General features: G+C 41.8%; 1 non-coding gene across 1 annotated transcript; it reads left to right on the plus strand.

Moving 5' to 3' along the window:
• Positions 1 to 20,825: 20,825 nt before the first annotated feature.
• LOC131228376 (small nucleolar RNA R71) lies at positions 20,826 to 20,932 on the plus strand. The gene has a single exon (XR_009162880.1). It is a non-coding gene; the product is annotated as a small nucleolar RNA R71 (small nucleolar RNA).
• Positions 20,933 to 22,690: the final 1,758 nt, after the last annotated feature.

Here is a 22,690-nt window from a genome sequence, read left to right on the forward strand (position 1 = left end):
ACTTGAAAACTGGGCTCACGAAATTCTCGATCGCGGAATCCGGCACTGACAGTCTCCGTAGTACCCCATTCTCGACTCCTGCCACCCATACACCAGGTTCCGATCCTGGGATCCTACAAGGAGGATTTCTATAACATAAGTCTATTTCATAATCAGCATAATGAAGATCATAACCCACAAATAATAACTATAGGAACACTATAACAAAATCCAATAAGAATAAAAACTTTTACAATATAAGGTGCATAAAGGGAAAAATACAATGGCTATAATAAAACTTCAAAAGCTTCGTGGCATGCTCCTGCTCCTGCTCGGCTACTGTCTAGCATCACCTACATGCATCAATCGTGTATAAGCTTATAGATAGCTTAGAGGGTGGTGTAAGCGTGTACAGGATAGGTGCCAAGTATGCAATATCAGAGTATGCAAAATATGTTGGCGAGACCATGAATACCACTAGCCGTAATAAGGTTATGCAATACAAGGTAAGAATGCCATCAGCCATCCCAAGGCTATGCTACACCAAGCATGAATGCTATCAGCCATACCAAGATAATGCAATGCGGGGCTTATATAGCCAAATACTATATGCAATATGCAATGCGATCATGCTAGTCCTCATATCAAGTCCACATATCAGTATAGTTCCTTTCCAGGAAATCATCGGGGTCAAATATACTCTACACTAACTGCCGCCTCCCTAGCCACGCAGCTTAGCGAGCAAAAGAGACCTCACTACACGCCTGGCCAGTAGTCTACTAATCCACCCAGCTTGTCGATAGCAGACCCATTTGCGAGCTGGTCAAACTCAGCCTAGCTTACAGCCCCCTCACTTGGGCGAATAAGGCCACACCCCCTTCCAATCGACCACGGCATAGTGAGAAAAGCGGCCTAAGGGTATTCGGCACCGGCGCTCATGTTTCCACTCGGTCTAAATGTTGGAACATGTCCTAGTACCAAAAAGGTTCTGGGACTTTCGCTCAAGGACATCCTACGTGCCCACAGTTCTAGAACCAAGCATTTCCAGTGTCCAAATTGGTCATCCACGATGTGCCTATGGAGGCTATGACTGTGATGACAATAGGGTAAATAATAACAGTGCCATGCAAATGCGAGATGAATGAAACATACCAATCAATCATGCAATAGTCCTGTGCATACAACGCGCTTATGTGAGGCAACTCCATCACTCAGGGAGTCCCATAAACAACTTGCCCAATGGCTCATACCATAATCAATCACTCCTCAACCAAGTATATATATGATGCACATGGGAATGAATCATGATGATAATTAAGCATAACATGCGGTGATGATGTACTCTTCTCTTAGCAAGGTCGGGTTTACGTACTTAGACGATTCTACATGGTATGGAAGAAGCATAACCAATAGTGGGGGCCCAACGGTTTGGGGTAGCCCACAAAGTCTAGGTAATCAATACTATGGGCCCAATAGATGAGAATGGGCCTATCAAAGGGCATAGAGAGGTTCACACAAATAATCCAATTTGCATAATTAATGGGCCACTATTCCATCGTACCTACACATGGACACATATATGTAGGGTGGATTCTATGCCAACGAGTAGCATGGATAAGATGTATACACCGAGATAGATCTCACTATGCACTAGAATGGTACATTCTCATGACAAGGTGGCCTAGGAGTTTGGGTGGTAAAATATATAAGAGTGGGTCTTGTACCGCCCAACCTATCGAGATGGACGTTGTAGTTAAATACATGTGTCAGGTGGGTCACACGGTCTAGTGGGGCCACCACTCATGTAGGATATGAAATTAACATCATGATGAGCATTAAGAAGGCTTTACCAATGGGTGCAACCAACTGCTTGCAACAGTGGGGCCCACTAAGATGGATGGATGGTGGATGGATCCCATAATCACATTGGGTCTCTAGATATTGGGATCCACGCTAAATTGGTATGGAGAAATGAATGAACAGTTAGGATAGAACATATATATTATGGTTAAGCCCATGGGGACCTCCCATAAGGTCGAGTTGTGTGGGTCCCACCATGATGTGTGTCGACCCTCAACACCATCAGTCAGATGCACCAATCCATGGTGGGCCTGGGGCTTAAAATCAAGTCAATATGTGGCTTGTGTGAGCCACACCACACATAAAAGTTGAGAGGGTTACCTTCCATTAAACATTCATAATCATTTGTTGGGCCGACCAAGACGTGGTTCACGAATCCAGCCCATCCATTATGTGTGTCCCACTTGGTTGAGGGGTCAGACCAAGTTCCCCAACAAGTGATTTTATATGATTTACCTAGTCTTCACATGATATTAGATGGTGTGGGCCACCTGAGTTCCGTGTACGGTGGATTTTTGGGGTGACCCATTATTTAAAGGGGAACCATCAAATGCACGGTGTAAATACTCAACATAAATCATGGTGGCGTCTGTGGTGGGACCCACAGTCTCTGCCTGCTGGGATGCTGGGGCATTGCTTGCTACAGCATCCTCTGGACGCTAACAGCAAGTGGCGTCTAGCCCTGCTTCTTTTTTTTCAATGGATTTTCATAGGTGGGGCCCACATCAGGACGATCCACTTCGTATGTTGGGTTCTCTTGACAGGTCCAATGAGCCCAATATTGAATATGTTTAGGCATATAAAAACATCACAGTGGGCCTTAACAGATTTTTAATGGTAATTGTCACTTATCACTACTATTTTTAATGGTGTGGCCAACCAGAGATTTGGATTGGCTTTATTTTTCAGCTCAATGCCTAAAATGAGCTAAAAATTTGAATGGATGGCATGGATCAAACACATACGTCATTGAGAGGGGGGGGGGGGGGTGGTCCCACAGCCCCTCCCTTGTTCTCAAGCGGCATTCATCCTTTTATATATATATATATATATATATATATATATATATATATATATTGCATTATATGTGAACGTGTGTGCATGGGTGCGCGTGTGTGGCTTGCCTAATGGGCTACACTTGGGCATGTTGAATTTTTGCATAGACATCATAGGAGACCTTAGTCCTAAACAAGCTGGTATTTATGTTTTCTCTTCATCTAGATCCTTGTGACTGTATACCCATGTATGATGGTTAGTAAACATAAAGGAGGGCCCATGGCTAGTGGGTCCACACAAGCTTTAGATCAAGCTAATATTTTACATTCTTCCTTCACTCACATGTATGGAACCTTTGTGAATGGATTGGATGGCATACATCATCATGATGGGGCCCACTAAAATAGGGTTTTATAGCTACAATACAAGAATGAGAACATGAAAACAAAGAGGAGGAAGGGTGAGGGGGTGTACTCACTTTGATGGATAAGATGGATGGAAGGGATGGGGTTGATGAAGTTGATGGTGGCCCACCAAGATCACCTTTCCTTCTCTCTCTCTCTCTCATGGTAGAAAAATGGTGAAAATGTTAAGGGATGGAGGAGAATTTGTAGAGAAATGGATGAAAATGTGGTTAGGTTAGATTAATGTGATTATGGTTAGCTTAGGCTAGGATTATGGAAATTTATGCATGATTAGGACTTAATGGTGTATTAAAGAGACATGGGGTGTTATGGTGTGATGAGGTCATGCATAAGATATGGTATGGAGAAGAGTTGACTTTGAGGTACTCATAAGAGAGGGTTGGTATGGGTGTGTGACATCACACACATGGGTAGAGATTCTCTCACCCATGTGTGGCATGGTGCATGTGTGCATGGCATGTGTTGTGCACATGCGTGGAATGAAGTATACGGTGACATGCGCACATGATATACCAATGATTCTTCATGGCGTGTCTCACTAATGGAGCATCGTACAGATGCACGGGTGGTACCTCCGCGATCGCGTGGATGGGGCGGTTGATATGAAATAGGTTTCGAAGTCTTGGGTTTTCGGTTAGTTGGGTGTGCACTATGCATGGCCAATCTAGGTCTTGCCATGGGCGTTGATCATCGCACACATAGGCATAAAAAATGGTACGGAATGGATGGGTCTTACACATGTGGAGCCCACCTTTTATGGAAATGTGAGACCCACCTTCAATATGGGCTACCATCATCTAAGGACTGGTTGGATGTGGGTCATCCTTCATGTGGGCTCACCTTCAATGTTGTTATACATCATGTGGAGCCACCTTCAATATCCACCACCCTTCATGTGGAGCCCACTTGATATAGAGAGTCCATGGTGTGGGACCCACCTTCAATGTCGACCGCCCTTCACGTTGAGCCCACCTTCAATGTTCATTGCCAATGCATGTGGAGCCCACTTTTTATGTGGAACGTCCATCATGTGGTTCCCAACTTCAATACGGGCCATCCACCATCCAGGTACTGGTTGGATGTGGGTCATCCATCATGTGGGTTCACCTCCAATGTTATTATCCATCATGTGGGGCAACTTTCAATATCCACCGCCCCTCATGTAGAGCCTACCTTCGGTGTGGGTCATCACATTATCCATAATGTGGAGCCCACTTTAAATGTGGGACATTCATTATTTGGGGCATACCTTTGATGTAGACAATCCATTCTGTGGGCTCACCTTAATGTGGGTCATCCATAATGTGGGCCCACCTTTGATGTGGACTGTCCACTATGTGGGCCCCACCTTTGATGTGGACAAACCATCATGTGTAACATTCTTTAAGATGGACCATCCATCACATGGAGAGAGGGGGAGGTCAAAAGTTAAAAGGAAAAATAAATAAATTATGGAGATATGCAACTTCCATCACCTAAGTTAATTTTTATAATAGTGCTTACCAAACTAAATTAAGTTAAAAAGTAATTAAGTTCAAAAAATTAATTAAGTTACAATGTTACTTATTGGGTGGATCCAAATGGTCCCTTACTTGCCATTAGCATATACGAATATATATGGACCTATGTTGTGGATAGTCATGTTTTCTTTTCACATGGCCCAAGCTGTGGGCTCTTTTTAATTACTTTTATTTCTCACTTTTGGCTTTGCAGCAGATAATAGCATTTAGGGGTCAAAGTTGGGCAGGTTCAACCTAACCGATCCGTGATTGACTCGACATTGGGTTGGGCTCGGGCAGGATATATCAGGTTTGATCTTAAGCTTGGGCTATATAAACAACAACCCAATAAAACTTGGGTCGGGCTCAGGTTGAGCTCTCGGCTTGCCCAACCCAACCCGAACTCAATCGATACACACACACACACACATATAAGTTACTTATAAATTATAGTTAAGTGTGGATCGTTTGTGTTGAATGCACATGAAATTTTAGTGTCGTCAGGTCTTATTGGTCCACGCCATTTACAATGACTCAAGCTACTAAGATATGCTAAATTTCTCTCCCAAATAGATAACTTGCTACACAACACAACTTTTAAAGGAGTAGTTGTCTTATTATTTTAGTTTGTCTATTAAAAAAAATAAAGTTTTTATTTATTTATTTATAGTAAATAACTACACATATTATTAATAAAATCATAGGTACAAAAAATAAGACGTGTATTGAAATATAATAGACTAATGTAATATCAAACATATTAGCATGTATCCACCCCTCTAACTCGACTAACCCAGCTAACTTGACCGATCCCGCTTGCGTTGGGCTTGGGTTGAGAATTCCCAGCCCAAGGTTGGGTTGGATTGGGTTAGGGTCGAGGTATCGGAACCTTGGGTTGGGCTAGAGTTAAGCACCAACCCGACCCAACCCACCTGACTTTCAGCCCCAATAGTATTTGCTTACCTTCAAGAAATGGCCATGGGAGAACAAGCTTCTGAGAAGCGTGAGTGGGGCTTGTTGGAGTGTGTAAATGGCATCAAACGTATTCTGTAGGGTAGTCCACCAAAAAGTTGGACACCCAAGAATCAAGCTGATGTAACAATTATGTGGCCCACCATCATAATTAAGAAGTTTTATGATAGTTGTCCTTAGCTATTTATGGTGTGTCCCACCTAATGAATGTTTTCCATATTGTTAGAGAAACTAGTATGTAAGCAATAAAATGTTGAGAAAATAATGTTATAAAGCATTGGTGAATCGCAATTGTTTCATGTATGTAAACAACTCTCTCTCCCTCCCTCCAGTAACGTGTGAAGCCTAATTTTCTTATGGGTTTAGGCAAGTGTCTCCTCTCCTAGGTTGTTTTTTCTATAGAAGGGATAAAAGTAAAGAGAGGGATTAGTTCTTGATCAAAGTAATTGTAAATGATGAAGGGAAAGAGAGCCATGCATTGTATTTTATGCTTTCTCTTATTTTAATAAAGAAGAATATCTTTATTGATGTGGGGGTATATTATCAAATGACATTTTTTTGCCTCCTTTCTTGTTCTTCTTTTGGACTTTTGGGCTTTAGTTTCAAGTACATGTCATTTATGTTGAAGGCACAAGAACTTCTTATGGCATTGCCGATGAAACGGGCTCCAAAAACACACCAATTTTCTCTATGAGTAAATTGCATACTACACAACACAACTTTTAATGTGTGCAACTTCTCTGAGCTCTATCATGATTTATTTATTAGATCCACATCATCCATCAATATTTCCATATCATTTTAGAGCATGAACCAAAAAATGAGGCACATACAGTGGTAAAGTGGACCACACCATAGAAAGAAGTTAGAATTGAATGAACTACCGAAGCATGAATTTAATGCTCAAGAATTACCAAAGCAAGGATAGGATCTTTGGTGGTCAAGTGTTCACACCCCAAGTGCAGGGTTGTGATGTAGTAATAAACTCGGTAAGACCGAGGTCGAATCCACAGGGACTGAAACCTGTACGTTATCTGAAAATAACCAGATCTAGAACTAGGCTAAGATGAAATCTAAACCAATTGTGATTTGAGGAATAATGGTGAAATATTAATTTAAACTTAAAGAATTCAGAGAAAGTGAACTAGGGATTCAGAGGATCCACTTGTAGAGATCAGGGAGATCTTATGCCTGCTTCATGGATATTATACTGAACTTACTTGATATAGTTTTTAAGAGATGAAAGGTATAAGAATTAGGTATGATTCCATCACAAATCCATGCCTAAGAGACAAGGTAAACAACAGAACTTAGACCAATCCATAACCAACCAAAAGATGTATGAGTGTTAGGAAGGATCCCATCATCCAACCATGTCTATGAGACGATGACGAACAACAGGGTTTCCGAACATCAAAATAAAAGGAAAGGAATTATTCAAGCCATCACAGATCTACTGTAATTTAAATCACAACAAACCATTAATGACTAAAAGAATTTCTTAAATCAAAATAAAGTCAATCAGTTCAGTTCAATCAAACATGTAGAAGCTCCCATCACGCCACAAGCTTCACCTCTTAGCCCTAGCTAAGGGATTTAGCCTAACATAATCATAGGAAAAAGAAGAAAAATAAAGAAAAAATATAAAAAAATTCCAAACACTTCTCTCTCCGCCTCTCTCTCTCTATTTGACGTCTCCTATTCAAGCATACCCTCTTCTCCACGTTTGGAACTCTTTTTATAGCTTTTGGAGTGGTGGAAATCGGATTTGGGAAGCTATCACACGCGCAGTGAAAGCCTTTTCGCAGCCAAGTTCGGGGCTTCATAACTCTCCCGTTCCTTACATTATTTCTGTAAAATCAGCGTCTCTTGGAAGTGTTTTGGCTGGCCTACACGATGGACGGTTCAGATTTGCCATATGATCAAAGATGGTGGGCCACAACTGCTTGGAAAGTCCGATTTCACGGACGTGCGTAGCCTTTCGCACGTCCGGCGCTGATGTGATCGGTGGGCCCCACAGAGGTATTTTCTGGGAAATCCACCCCATCCATTGGATTCAGGATGAAATTTCGGTCAAGAATGGGTGGTTTTGAACGTCCATTGATGCGGAATCAGAGAAGAAATCACCCAAACATCAATTTGAACGTTGCAGGGTAGTCCACTTATGGCCTCTGTATCGTGCACGTGTGCTTGCATGGGTCCAAAAGTTTAGCATGGGTTTGAAGAACTCATGGCCCTCTACAATATGGACGGCTTGGATCATTCACTAGGACAATGTGTGGGGCCCACTAGCGTCCGCAAAATGGCCAGCATCCATCCGTTTCAACGTGCCAAAACGGCAATTTTCGTTTTGGAAGAAGATGCGGGTCAGCGTTGCTGACCCGCTTTAGTAAGTTCGATGCGGCTCGGGTACGTGTACATGTGAGGTGTACACACCTCACGTACGAGCCCCACTGTGATGTGATTCAAAAATCCGATCCATCCATTTACTTTCTCATCTTATTTAAACCGTCGAGACAAAAGTTAAGATAGTTCCAAATATCAGGTGGGCCCAGAATCAACGGTTTATGGGCTGATCTGTCACTTGGGGTACTTCTATAGTGATCCGAGGGATGAAATTTGATATGTACGGTTAATTTATGGCCCTCAGGCCATGTATTAAGTTTTGAGCCAATCAGATGGTGAGAACTATGTGATCTTGTATTTTTCACCAATTTCGGACCTCTTTAACGTGAATGGCTTGATTTCCTCGGATCCCTGGTGTGTAATTCCATCGATCTTGGTCCCCTGGAGTCCGTCCCTAGCCTTGGGTGTCATCAGAGCGTTAAATTCATGGTTTAAGCACTCTTTTTCAGTTCATGCTTGTAAATACACTCTGCATCACAAAACTGTAACGCCCTGAAATTCGGGGGTCCATCGCTAAATCCAGTTGTTCTGGAGAATTTTTGGAAGATCTGGATCGGACCTGGACTGCGCGTCGAAAGTCCGATGGTGATGATCTTAGGCTGTTGCGGTCACCGAGTGGGCTTGACCATCACCTCGAAAATCAAGTCCATGTGATGTTCTGGGTCGATTTGCTTGAGCTCGGAGTGAAGAGTGTGAGAACGGTTGGAATTTATTAAGCTTTTTATGAATCTGAGTCGTATCGCTTGCGCGACGATTTTAAGCTAACTAACCGTTGGATTCTGACCCAATTTCACCCTCTGATCAGGATAGTTGGCCCAGGCATATCCTAGTGCTTGTGGACCTGATCGAGATTCCGTGACCGTTGAATTGAGTGTGGTCCGCCACGGCTAATCTGAAGAGCCGGTCGGTATGAAAACTCAGCTTGACCTAGATCCATGGTCAAGGAGCTTAAGTCCGACCTTTCGTGGTTATAGGCCCACCAGAAGTGCTTCGTTGGATCGAGAAAGGCATGCTTTGGTTATAACCTAAGTATACCTTGACCCTGGGGTTATTTTCATCAAGAATAGGCCTATTTATAGTCCTTAAACCCTAGCTCTCTTTTCCATACGAATTTTCTCTAACCCTAGCTTGGAAAGAGAGTGGAAAAGAGAGAGGAAGTGAGAGAGATAAGTTGGTGAATCATCTTGGATTCTTCTTTGTTCTTCTTCATCTTTGAACCTTCACTTTGAATCGTTCTTCTAACGGTTCTGAGTTCTTTTGGGGTAAGTTAACCTAACCCTAACCTGTGTTAGAGCTTAGATTAGTCTTGGTGTTGTTGTATCTCACGTCTATCTTTGTTTTAGGGTATTCTAGCGCCGTTGACGAAGACAACTCGTCTAAATCAGTTCGGTGGTTCTTTCTTCGCTTAAGGTGCAGACTTTAAGTGTATAGTTTATGGTTTTCAAGGCTTTCAACGCCAGTTAGTGATTTATTCTTGTTATGGATGAGATTTCACATGCCAAATGTTGTGTTTACATTGCTTTCCTGATATGCATGTGCTATATTGAGATTTGTGTATTCTATGTGTATTTATAAAGTACCGTATACGTATAAAATATGCACTTATGATTGCCATGATTATTTGTCATGTATGTATGCTAGATGCATGTATGACGACTCCTTAGTAAAAGGAATTGTCTAAGTGCATGTATTCCAACATCCGTCATGTATGTTATTCCATGTATGCTAAGTGTTTGTAGAAATGCATGAATGATCTAAAGTGTAACTTATTACACTTATTGCGGGCGTTGAGAAGTGATTCTCAACACTCCTATTGATGCGCATGATTTCTTTTATGCAAGTTACATTCCAAGTTATTTAAATTCAAGCATCTCCTATGCTTACATTTATGTTAAGTTGATATTCCTTAAGTGCTTATGTACCATGATTTGAGTTGCTGTTCCATTATTGTTTTACATTCCATACGAATATCTGTAGTAGTGTAAGATGTTTGGGACTATGCCTTAGTTCAGGAAATCGGTAATTGACCCTATGTTCGTGGTTGAGATCGCTTTCGCCACGTAGGACGTATTAAACGAACCCGAGCTGTATTAGAGTTGGCGGTAGTGGTTTGGCCACGCGGAGTGTTTGCGCACTCTATGTCGTTCAATTCAACGTGCGCTCGTGCTAGTCGAGTTCGTCAAGTAACCCGATTGTCTGATGTATATTCACCTTGTATTGGACGCTACTACTTGAATCTAGGGTACCGAACTTACCAGTGAAATCCTAATTAACTATGGTACTTGATCCGCTAAGACTCATGAGCCGGACATGGTGGTATGGGACACCGTGGTCGAGCTGTCGGCCTATGCTGGGGTGACGAGCCTCCCCGTAGTGACCAGTGAGCAACTAATCTCGTGAGCCGATTATGGTGGTATGGGACACTATATTCGTGCTGTCGGCCTACATTGATTGGTGACGAGCCCTTTGTAGTGACCTCGAGCATACCTGGATACCGCAATGAGGTGACGAGCCGAACTGTGGTAGGAAGGGCATGAAAGGCGTGCATTGATTGGTGACGAGCCCTTTGCTACGACCTCAAACATATGATTGTATGAGATGACTAGGATTGACGACCCTAGTATGGATCACTGTTTAGATGGTGACATGAGGAAGGTATCTTAGCTTCCCAATCCTGCTGTGTGAAATGGACTAATAACAACTTGGTAATCATATCTATGCACCGCATTTGCACGTGCTTCGTAGATGTGGCGCACTTTGAGGCGATGTCATGTGTAACGTAAGATGAAGACGTTGAGGGTGTACGCGTGAGGGCACGCATCATATTGCATTCATCCTTGCATTAACAAGAGTACTTAGGATTTATTTAATTGTTCTGCTTTATCATTACTGTTTGATTGAACTGATAACATGTTAACCAGTGCCTTATTGTTCCACTGAGTTGATCACTTACTCCCACGTTTCTGGGGCTGTGTTAAACACCCACCAGACTCTGTCTTAGGATCTGATGTTGCAGATGTGGATGCAACTTCTGAGGCAGAGCGGGAGCTGGATGATGACGAGGCTGCCTTCTCCTATATGCAGTTTTCAGAAGGGTTCTAGAGAGCCTCGGTCTGATGTGCGGGATTTCTGGGATTATTTTTGGGAACTGAAATGATGTAATTTGATACTTATAATTTTGTTAAATAACACTTTCATACGATCTGGCTTGTATATGTACTTCAGGGATTTACACTTGTACACATTTTACTATAAGTCTTCCACTTGCTTTATTCACTTATCCCTGAATCATATCTGCATTTTGGCTTAATCTATTCCATGTTTTATGCACTAATACATTCAACATGCATCCTTCATTAAATATGTTGCATAAGTGATGTTTTGGAACTCGGGAGCTGAGTTATGCTCAACCCCCAAATTTCAGGGCGTTACAAAAACACGATTAAGTCAGGCTATTAAACGGTATCATGCTTGTAAATCCATGCAATAACTGGGTCTGATATGCAATATTTGACCCTCAACACAACCCCCAACCAGCATTTTGCTACTCCCGAGCAAAATATACGAAAAGTAAGTTGAGAATTACAGAACAATTTCTATAAACTCGAGTGATTTTTTGTAGAATAATCCAGATATGAGAATTCCCAGATTCATGAATGTTGGACATCACTTTCTCCTAGACTCAAGTGCACGGTAAACTTCATAATCAAGTTCAAAGTATTATTCCATTAATTAGAAAAATTCTAATCATTGAGATCTATGAGCATACAGTGTAATCTCAGCTTATCATCATTAAAATTTACTTCTCTATTTCAGGATATCACTGGTAACCAATAAGAAGATTCATGATAACCAAAACTTGCCTCACAGATCATCTTTTCATTCCTTTAGCTTTTGATTTTTTTCATTGAAAGTAACGCCAAGAAGGGGAAATCAAATCCTCACCTACAGGGAGCAAACCTATGATGAAGACTGTATACCCAAATTTTTCACATACCTCATAGAGAATTAAATCTACACCTATAGGGAGCAAACCTATGGTGTAGACCATTCGCCCAATCCTTTCAAATTCTCAGGTTGGTTCCTTTCAAGCTTAGTGATTACCAAATTAACCCTTCCATATCAAACTGAAACCTTTATGTGAAAGCAAGATGTGTCTTGTGAGATCATGACTCAATCAATGTTTAAAACCTCTAATCATGGATTAACAATTCAAACTTAACTGTGGAATCTAAAAGATACTGAATTCAAGAGTCATAAATTACCAACATCACTTATCTTGTAATTCTAAATCCAAGATGGCCGTCAAAATCACTTCGAATTCATACGAAATTCCAGAAAAATTTAAAATTTTCACAATTTTTACTCAAGACCAAGAAAACACTGATTAGGAAACCTAATCTCCCACCCCCAACTTAAAATCTACATTGTCCTCAATGTAAAAGAAATAAGCATGCAATGCACATGGGACAACAAAAATATAAGAGGAGTGATGGAAAGACAGTACCTGGACGAAAGAATCAAAAGGCTTTCCAAAGATATCTACGTAAGATCGGGTCAGCACAAGAGAGAAATCAACAAAAGTAAAATAAAAATAACAAAAATGAAATCCTACCTACACCACTTTCGCAGGTACTCTCGATTGCATTTAGCGTATGCAACAAGCCTTTAAACCCCTAGGTTGCCCCTAGTGGACGAGTTGTAGTCTCGTGAGGGTTTGCAGCAATGTTACCCACAAACATTGAACTAACTAACTAGGAAAATGAAATGGAATGAAAAGTTAGATTGGCTCGCATGAGCGCTAAGTTTACCGTCTATCCTAAAACAGCATAAAGGAAACTACCTTAGTCCTATCGGACTAGAGGTCAATCTCGGTAAACAGGATCAGTCAGAGGTATGGACATGTCCTCTGAATCAAATTTCTCGACAAATGGCTTTAAGCGATGTCCATTTACTTTAAACTCCTTGCCATTGTCGGGGTCTCTTATCTCGACGGCCCCATGAGAGTAAGCGGTGATAACAGTAAAAGGGCCGGTCCAACGAGATCGAAGCTTACCCGGAAAGAGATGTAATCGAGAGTTATACAAGAGGACTTTCTGGCCTGGCGTGAATGATTTTCGTAAAATATGTTGGTCATGAAACACCTTCATCTTATCCTTGTAAATTCTCGAGTTCTCATAAGCGTCGTTCCGGATTTCTTCGAGTTCATTTAACTGAAGTTTGCGTAGCGAGCCAGCGTTGTCCAAATTGAAATTCAAACTTTTGATTGCCCAATAGGCTTTATGTTCCAACTCCACAGGCAAGTGGCAAGCTTTCCCATAGACAAGTCTAATGGGAGACATTCCAATAGGGGTTTTAAAAGTAGTACGGTACGCCCATAAGGCATCGGTCAATCGAATTGACCAATCCTTACGGTCAGGGTTAACCATTTTTTCCAAACTGTGTTTCATCTCCCTATTGGAAATCTCAACTTGCCCGCTTGTCTGTGGGTGGTATGGGGTGCTCACCTTATGAGAGATACCGTATTTCTTCATTAAACTCTCAAATGGTCTATTACAAAAGTGTGAGCCCCCATCACTAATGATAGCTCAAGGCGTTCCAAATTGGGAAAGGATGTTTTCCTTCAGGAATTTAATGACCATGCGATGGTCATTAGTTCGACATGGAATCGCTTCGACCCATTTAGTGACATAGTCTACGGCAAGCAAAATATATAAATTCCCAAAAGATTGGGGGAATGGCCCCATGAAATCGATGCCCCAACAATGAAATGCCTCGATGATAAGGATATGGTTCAAAGGCATCATATTTCGACCGGACAACGCTCCTAATTTTTGACAACGCTCACAAGCTTTGCAAAACTCGTGAGTGTCCCTGAACATAGTGGGCCAGTAAAAGCCACACTGCAAAATCTTGGCCGTGGTCTTTTTAGCAGAAAAGTGACCACCACAGGCCTGTGAGTGACAAAAGGAGATGATACTTTGATGCTCATCGTCTGGCACACATCTCCTCAGGATTTAGTCTGGGCAATATTTAAACAAATACGGATCATCCCAGAAAAAGTTACGTACCTTGGTGAAAGATTTCTTCTTATCTTGCGCAGTCCAATGCATCGGTATGGAACCTGTGGCAAGATAATTAGCAATATCAGCGAACCAAGGTGAATGGGAGACTCTGAACAATTGTTCATCGGGGAACATGTCATTGATATGTGTTGTTTCAAGGGAATCAGAGGGATTAAGGCGAGAAAGATGGTCAGCCACTACGTTCTCTACTTCCATTTTATCTTTTATCTCTAGGTCAAATTCCTGGAGTAGAAGGATCCATCGTATCAGGCGGGGCTTAGCATCATTCTTAGACAGAAGATACTTAAGCACTGCGTGATCAGTGTAAATATTGATCTTGGATCCAATCAAGTAGGACCTAAATTTGTCTAAGGCGAACACTACGGCTAAGAGTTCCTTTTCCGTAGTCGAGGAGTAGTTCACTTGGGCAGGATTTAGAGTCTTACTTGCGTAATGAATAACGTAGGGTTTCTTATCTTTTCTCTGGCTTAGAACTGCCCCAAGAGCATAATCAGACGCGTCGCACATAAGTTCAAAAGGAATGCTCCAGTCAGGTGGCTGTATGATGGGTGCACTAGTCAATATGCCCTTAAGCTTAGTGAAAGCTTCCTGACATGGTTCAGTCCACTCGAATGGTGCATCCTTTTGAAGTAGATTACATAGAGGACGAGAGATGAGACTAAAGTCCTTTATGAATCTTCTGTAAAACCCGGCGTGTCTTAGGAAGGATCGCACGTCCCTTATGTTCTTGGGTGGAGGTAGGTTAGAGATAAGATCGATCTTTGCCTTATCCACCTCGATTCCTTTGGATGAAATAATGTGTCCAAGGACAATTCCCTTCTGAACCATGAAATGGCACTTCTCCCAATTAAGTACCAAGTTCTTTTCTTCACATCTCTTCAGCACGCATTTAAGACTTTCCAAGCACTCGCTGAAAGATGGACCGAAGACAGAGAAATCATCCATGAAGACCTCTAAATAATGCCCCACCATGTCAGAAAATATGCTCATCATACATCGCTGGAAGGTGGCAGGAGCATTACATAGTCCAAACGGTATCCTTCAGTAAGCAAAGGTGCCGTAGGGACATGTAAACGTAGTCTTTTCTTGATCTTCAGGGGTGATCTCTATCTGGTTGTAGCCCGAATACCTGTCAAGGAAACTGTAATAGGAATGACCAGCTAACCTTTCCAAGATCTGATCAATGAAGGGCAAAGGAAAGTGATCTTTCCTCGTGACGATATTTAATTTTCTGTAGTCAATGCACATCCTCCAACCAGTAGTGACTCTAGTCGGCACGAGTTCATTATTGGCATTGGCTACGATGGTGATCCCAGACTTCTTAGGAACCACCTGAGTTGGACTCACCCATTGACTATCAGATATAAGGTATATGATACCTACATCCAATAGTTTAAGAACCTCGGCCTTAACCACTTCCTTCATGTTTGGATTTAGTCTACGTTGTGGTTGCCGAGCGGTCTTCACATTATCCTCAAAATATATGCGGTGAGTACAAATCGGGGGTCGATTCCCTTGAGGTCCGCGATTGTCCATCCAAGGGCTCCCTTATGCTCCAGGAGAGTAGATATGAGCATACTCTCTTGTTCTTTCTCAAGGTGGGCAGAAATCACCACCGGGTATGTCTCATCTTGACCTAAGTATGCATATTTTAAATCAGAGGGCAAAGGTTTTAGGTCAAGCTTCGGTGGCTTGAGGTTAGATGGTAGAGGCACTTCATCAGTTTGGGGTAACTCTTCAAATTGTGGCCTCCACCGGTTAACTTCAAGTACCGGTACCGCATCAAGCATGGCACACGTCTCCCTAATTATGTCATCATCAAACTCATGGGAGTGGGCCAGGCACGTCTCTAGAGGATCAGAGGATAAGGTAAGGGGTGTCCTGTCATCCACGAAAGTATCGATCATGTTAATATCATAGATATCGTCATCTTCCTCTATCCGTCTGGCCGTGTTGAAAAAGATATTCATTTCTAATGTCATATTCCCGAAAGACATACTCATGACACCATTCCTGCAATTGATAATTGCGTTTGAAGTGGCAAGGAATGGGCGACCAAGAATGACGGGAATCTGAGTGCTTGTGTTACCGATGGGTTCGGTATCCAGGATGATGAAATCAACTGGGTAGTAAAATCGATCAACCTGGACCAACACATCCTCAATTATCCCTCTTGGTATACGAACAGAGCGATCAGCAAGTTGTAGTGTGGTTAAGGTGGGTTTTAATTCACCTAAGCCCAACTGTTTATATACCGAGTAGGGGATAAGATTAACGCTCGCTCCTAAGTCAAGAAGTGCGTGATCAATTCGATGGTCCCCAATTACACATGATATGGTTGGGCTACCGGGGTCTTTGAATTTTTGTGGCACATCTTGCTTTAGGATGGCACTCACTTTCTCAGTCAGGAAGATTTTCTTTTGAATATTTTGCCGTCTTTTGGTCGTACATAAGTCTTTCAGGAATTTGGCATATGAAGGTATTTGTTTCACGGCATGTAACGACCTTGGAAATTTTGTGCTAATCTTTCCTTAAGTAGTTGTTTTTGGGGTAATTAGCGCTCTACTTGATTGCTTGTGAAATTCGCATCAATCACTTTAAATTGTATCTGCATGGCTCTAAACGTGCAGATTAGTGAGCGCTACGTTACTCTGAAATCTGGGATCCATCGCTAAATCCAGTTGTTCTGGGGAATTTTTGGAAGATCTGGATCGGACCTAGACCGCGCATCGAAAGTCCGATGGCGATGATCTTAGGCTGTTGCGGTCACTGAGTTGGGCTTGGTCTTCACCTCAAAAATCAAGTCGATCTGATGTTCTGGGTCGATTTGATTGAGTTCGGAGTGAAGAGTGTGAGAACGGTTGGAATTTAATAAGCTTTTTATGAAATCTGAGTCGTGTCGCTTGCGCGACGATTTTAAGCATTCTGACCGTTGGATTCTGACCCAATTTCACCCTCCGATCGGGATGGTTGGCCCAGGCATATCCTAGTGCTTGTGGACTTGATGATTTTGTGACCGTTGAATTGAGTGTGGTCCGCCACGGCTGATCCAAAGAGCCGGTCGGTACACTCGCTGACCTAGATCCATGGTCAGTGAGCTTAAGTCCGACCTTTCGTGGTTATAGGCCCACCAGAAGTGCTTCGTTGGATCGAGGAAGGCGTACTTTGGTTATAACCTAAGTATACCTTGACCCTGGGGTTATTTCCATCATTTTAAGGCCTATATATAGTCCTTAAACCCTAGCTCTCATTTCCATACGAATTTTCTCTAACCCTAGCTTGGAGAGAGAGTGGAAAAGAGAGAGTTAGTGAGAGAGATTGGTTGGTGAATCATCTTGATTCTTCCTTGTTCTTCTTCACCTTTGAACCTTTGCTTTGAATCGTTCCTCTGACGATTCTGAGTTCCTTTGGGGTAAGTTAACCTAACCCTAACCTGTGTTAGAGCTTAGATTAGACTTGGTGTTGTTGTATCTCATTTCTATCCTTATTTTAGGGTATTCTTGCGCCGTTGACGAAGACAACTCGTCTAAATCAATTCGGCTATTCTTTCCTCGCTTAAGGTGCGGACTTTAAGTGTATAGGTTATGGTTTTCAAGGCTTTCAATCCCAGTTAGTGATTTATCCTTGTTATGGATGAGATTTCACATGCCAAATGTTGTGTTTACGTTGCTTTCCTGATATGCATGTGATATGTTGAGGTTTGTGTATTCTATGTGTATTTATAAAGTACCGTATACGTATAGAATATGCACTTATGTTTGCCATGATTATTGGTCATGTATGTATGCTAGATGCATGTATGACAACTCCTTGATAAAAGGAATTGTCTAAGTGCATGTATTTCAACATGCGTCATGTATGTTGTTCCATGTTTGCTAAGTGTTTGTAGAAATGCATGAATGACCTACGTGTAACTGATTACACTAAATGTGGGCGTTGAGAAGTGATTCTCAATACTCCTATTGATGCGCATGATTTCCTTTATGCAGTTACATTCCAAGTTATTTAAATTCAAGCATCTCCTATGCTTACATTTATGTTAAGTTGATATTATTCAGATGTGTATGTAACATGATTTGAGTTATTGTTCCATTACTGTTTTACATTCCATATGAATATCTGTAGTAGTGTAGGATATTTGGGACTATGCCTTAGTCCAGGAAATCGGTAATTGACCCTATATTCGTGGTTGAGATTGCTTTCGCCACGTAGGACGTATTAGACGAACCCGAGCCGTATTAGAGTTGGCGGCAGTGGTTTGGCCACGCGGAGTGTTTGCGCACTCTATGTCGTTCAATTCAACGTGCGCTCGTGCTAGTCGAGTTCGTCAACTAACCCGATTGTCAGTGTATGTTAACCATGTATGGACGCTCTTGCTTGAATCTAGTGTACCGAACTTACGTGAAATCCTAATAACCATGGTACACGATCCGCTAAGACTCATGAGCTAGGACATGGTGGTATGGGACACCGTGGTCGAGTGTCGGCCTACGTCGCCGGGTGACGAGCCTCCCGTAGTGACCAAAGTGAGCAACTAAACTCGTGAGCCGATTATGGTGGTATGGGACACTATATTCGTCTTTGTCGGCCTACATTGATTGGTGACGAGCCCTTTGTAGTGACCTCGAGCATACCTGGATACCACAAGGAGGTGACGAGCCGATCTGTGGTAGTAAGGGCATGAAAGGCGTGCATTGATTGGTGACGAGCCCTTTGCTACGACCTCAACTATATGATCGTATGAGATGTCTAGGATTGACGACCCTAGTATGGATCACTGTTTGGATGATGATATGAGGAAGGTATCTTAGCTTCCCAATCCTGATGTATGAATTGGACTAATAACAACTTGGTAATCATATCCATGCACCGCATTTGCTTGTGCTTTGTAGATGTGGCGCACTTGGAGGCGATGTCATGCGTAACGTAAGATGAAGACGCGAGGGTGTACGCGTGAGGGCACGCATCATATTGCATTCATACTTGCATTAACAAGAGTACTTAGGATTTACTTAATTGTCCTGCTTTATCATTCCTGTTTGATTGAACTGATAACATGTTAACCGATGCCTTATTGTTCCACGAGTTGATCACTCACTCCCACGTTTCAGGGCGGTGTTTCACACCCACCGGACTGTCTTAGTTGCAGATGTTGCAGATGTGGATGCGACGTCTGAGGCAGAGCGGGAGCTGGATGACGACGAGGCTGCCTTCTCCTATATGCAGTTTTCAGACGGGTTCTAGCAAGCCTCGGTCTGTTGCGCGGGACCTATGGGATGACTATTTTGGGAACTGAAATGATGTAACTTGTACTTATAATTTTGATAAATAACACTTTTACACGATCTGGTTGTATATGTAATTCAGGGACTTACACTTGTACACATATTTTACTATAAGTCTTCCGCTTGCTTTATTCACTTATCCCTGAATCATATCTGCGTTTTGGCTTAATCTATCCCGTGTTTATGTGCTAATACAGTCAACATACATCATTCATTAATTATGTTGCATAAGTGATGTTTTGGAACTCGGGAGCTGAGTTATGCTCGACCCCCGAATTTCAGGGCGTTACACGGCATCAAGTAGTGGAATGTTGACCTTCACTTGTTTCAACACCTCTAGAATATCCTGAGAGTTAGAGAGCGATTTTGGTGCAACCAACCGTTGGGGAAATGGAGCAACCGGCTTTCCTTGAGGTTCCGGTTCTAACTCTGGTGGGGCATGGCTAGATCCATCTTCTTTATCCACTTCCGGGTCCTTAGGCTTTTCAGCCCTAACCGGAATGGTTTTGTCAATGATCTTTCCACTCCTAAGAGTGGTGATGGATTTAGCTTGCTCCATCTGATTTAAAGAGCTTGGGTCGCTAACTTCATATTGCGGTTTAGGATTGGGAAGAGATTGAGCTGGGAAGCTCCCCTTGTTCCCAATCGTATTTTCAGCCTTAAGTCCTTGTATTGCTTTTGTAAGGTCTTGGAAGGCCTGTAGCATACCCTGATTGAAAAGCTCTTGCTTTTGAAAATGTTTCAGAACCAAATCCTCTTGAGGTTTCTCTTGAGTTGGATTTTGATTTAGGTAACCTTGAGGTGTAGCGGTTTGTCCATTCCTCCAACTGAAGTTGGGATGATTTCTCCAGCCAGGATTGTATGTGTTAGAGGTGGGCCCACTGAAAGGTCTTTGGTAATTGCTTACAGCATTGGATTGCTCATTTAATACCTCTTGAAAGGCAGAGATAGTTGGACAGTTTTCAGTAGTATGAATGTTGCAACCACAGATGCTACAAACAATTTCCTTACCCTTATCCTTCTTAAATTCCATGGCCTCAAGTTTCCTAGTGAGATTAGCTACCTTAGCATTAATATCATCGTCTTCTCTCAGGAGATACATTCCACCCCTTTCCTTGGAGTGAGTCGGCCTAGACGTAGTACTAGGTCTAGGGGAGATATCCCATGTTTGTGTGTTCTCAGCAAGTTTATCAAAGTAATCCCACACTTTATCGACTCCTTTATTCATAAACTCCCCATTACACATTGTCTCGACTAATTGGCGCATGGGAGATGTCAGTCCATCATAGAAAAAAGTTCGTGATGCGCCACGTTTCAAAACCATGTTGTGGGCATGAACTGACAAGATCCTTGAACCGCTCCCAACATTGGAAGAATGTTTCATCTTCCCTTTGGGCGAAGTTCATGATCAACTTTCTTAGGGTGTTCGTCTTATGGTATGGGAAAAACTTCTTAATGAACTCCCTTGTCATGTCATTCCATCTGCCAATTGATCGAGGACGTAGTGATGGCTTTCTCTTTCAAAGAAAAGGAAAAGAGTTTCAACCTGACCGTGTCATCAGACACGTTAAGAAAGTATAAGGTAGCTATGATCTCGTCGAATTCTTTTAAATGTAAGTAAGGATTCTCTGACTCAAGCCCATGAAATTTAGGGAGGAGTTGGATCACCCCTGGCTTGATATCCATGTGTCCTTCATTCTCAGGAAAAACTATGCATGAGGGCGTACTCACCCCCGCCGGTTGTAAGTAATCTCGTAAGGTACGAGGCGGGGGTGCTTGATGCACCTCATTCTCATCCTGGAGATCTTCTTCCCTAGGTTGGGGTAGAAGAGGTTGATTTCCAGCCATATCCTCAATTAACTCAGGGGATTTCGAGCGGTGTCTAGTCCTACGATGGACAGTTAACCCCTCAACTAATCCTCCTTCAGTCAAGAGACGTCGAGTGTTGTCACGAGCCCACTTGGGCATGAAACACTCGCAGCCCTTAATCAAATTCTAAACCTAATCCTAAGAAGGGAAATAAAAATCTAAACAGAGAAAGAGGGTTGGAAGGAAGTTACCAAATTGGAGTCCCTAAATTGAAACCTGCAAAATAGAACAAAACAAGTTAGTTTCTAAGAATAGCAAGCCTATAAAATTCCTAAGAAGAGAAATATAGAAATAAAAAGAAACAAGGAAGAATTCCTAAATTAGAAAGTAGAAATTTAGAAAGAGCGTACCGAATTTAAAAATTTCTAATAAGCCTACAAAACAGAAAAGTTAGTTTCTAAACAGAAAGTCTTAAGATAGAAAATTTCTAAAAATAAAATAGGAAACAAAATTAGATTCTAAAAGAGTTAGAATTAAAAACTTACTAAAAAGGAATTCTAATCTAGAAATTGAAGGAAGAGAAAAATTACCAATTTAGAAACCTATCTCAGAATCCTACAAAATAAGAAAGTTGGGTTAGTTTTTTTTTAAAAAAAGGAAAACTATCTAAAAATAGAAAGTTATTTAAATAGAAGATTTCTAAAAATTAAAGGAAAACCTGGAATTAGAAAATTCTAAAATAAATCCTAAAAATCAGAAAAGTCCTAATCTTAAAATAATCCTAAAACCAGTTATCTTCAGGAAACGTAGCCGTCAATCCCCGGCAACGGCGCCAAAAACTTGTTCACACCCCAAGTGCAGGGTTGTGATGTAGTAATAAACTCGGTAAGACCGAGGTCAAATCCACAGGGACTGAAACCTGTACGTTATCTGAAAATAACCAGATCTAGAACTAGGCTAAGATGAAATCTAAACCAATTGTGATTTGAGGAATAGTGGTGAAATATTAATTTAAACTTAAAGAATTCAGAGAAAGTGAACTAGGGATTCAGAGGATCCACTTGTAGAGATCAGGGAGATCTTATGCCTGCTTCATGAATATTATACTGAACTTACTTGATATAGTTTTTAAGAGATGAAAGGTATAAGAATTAGGTATGATTCCATCACAAATCCATGCCTAAGAGACAAGGTAAACAACAGAACTTAGACCAATCCATAACCAACCAAAAGATGTATGAGTGTTAGGAAGGATCCCATCATCCAACCATGTCTATGAGACGATGACGAACAACAGGGTTTCCGAACATCAAAATAAAAGGAAAGGAATTATTCAAGCCATCACAGATCTACTGTAATTTAAATCACAACAA

This window comes from Magnolia sinica, chromosome 15 (assembly GCF_029962835.1).
Source record: "Magnolia sinica isolate HGM2019 chromosome 15, MsV1, whole genome shotgun sequence".
NCBI classification, from domain to species: Eukaryota; Viridiplantae; Streptophyta; class Magnoliopsida; order Magnoliales; family Magnoliaceae; genus Magnolia; species Magnolia sinica.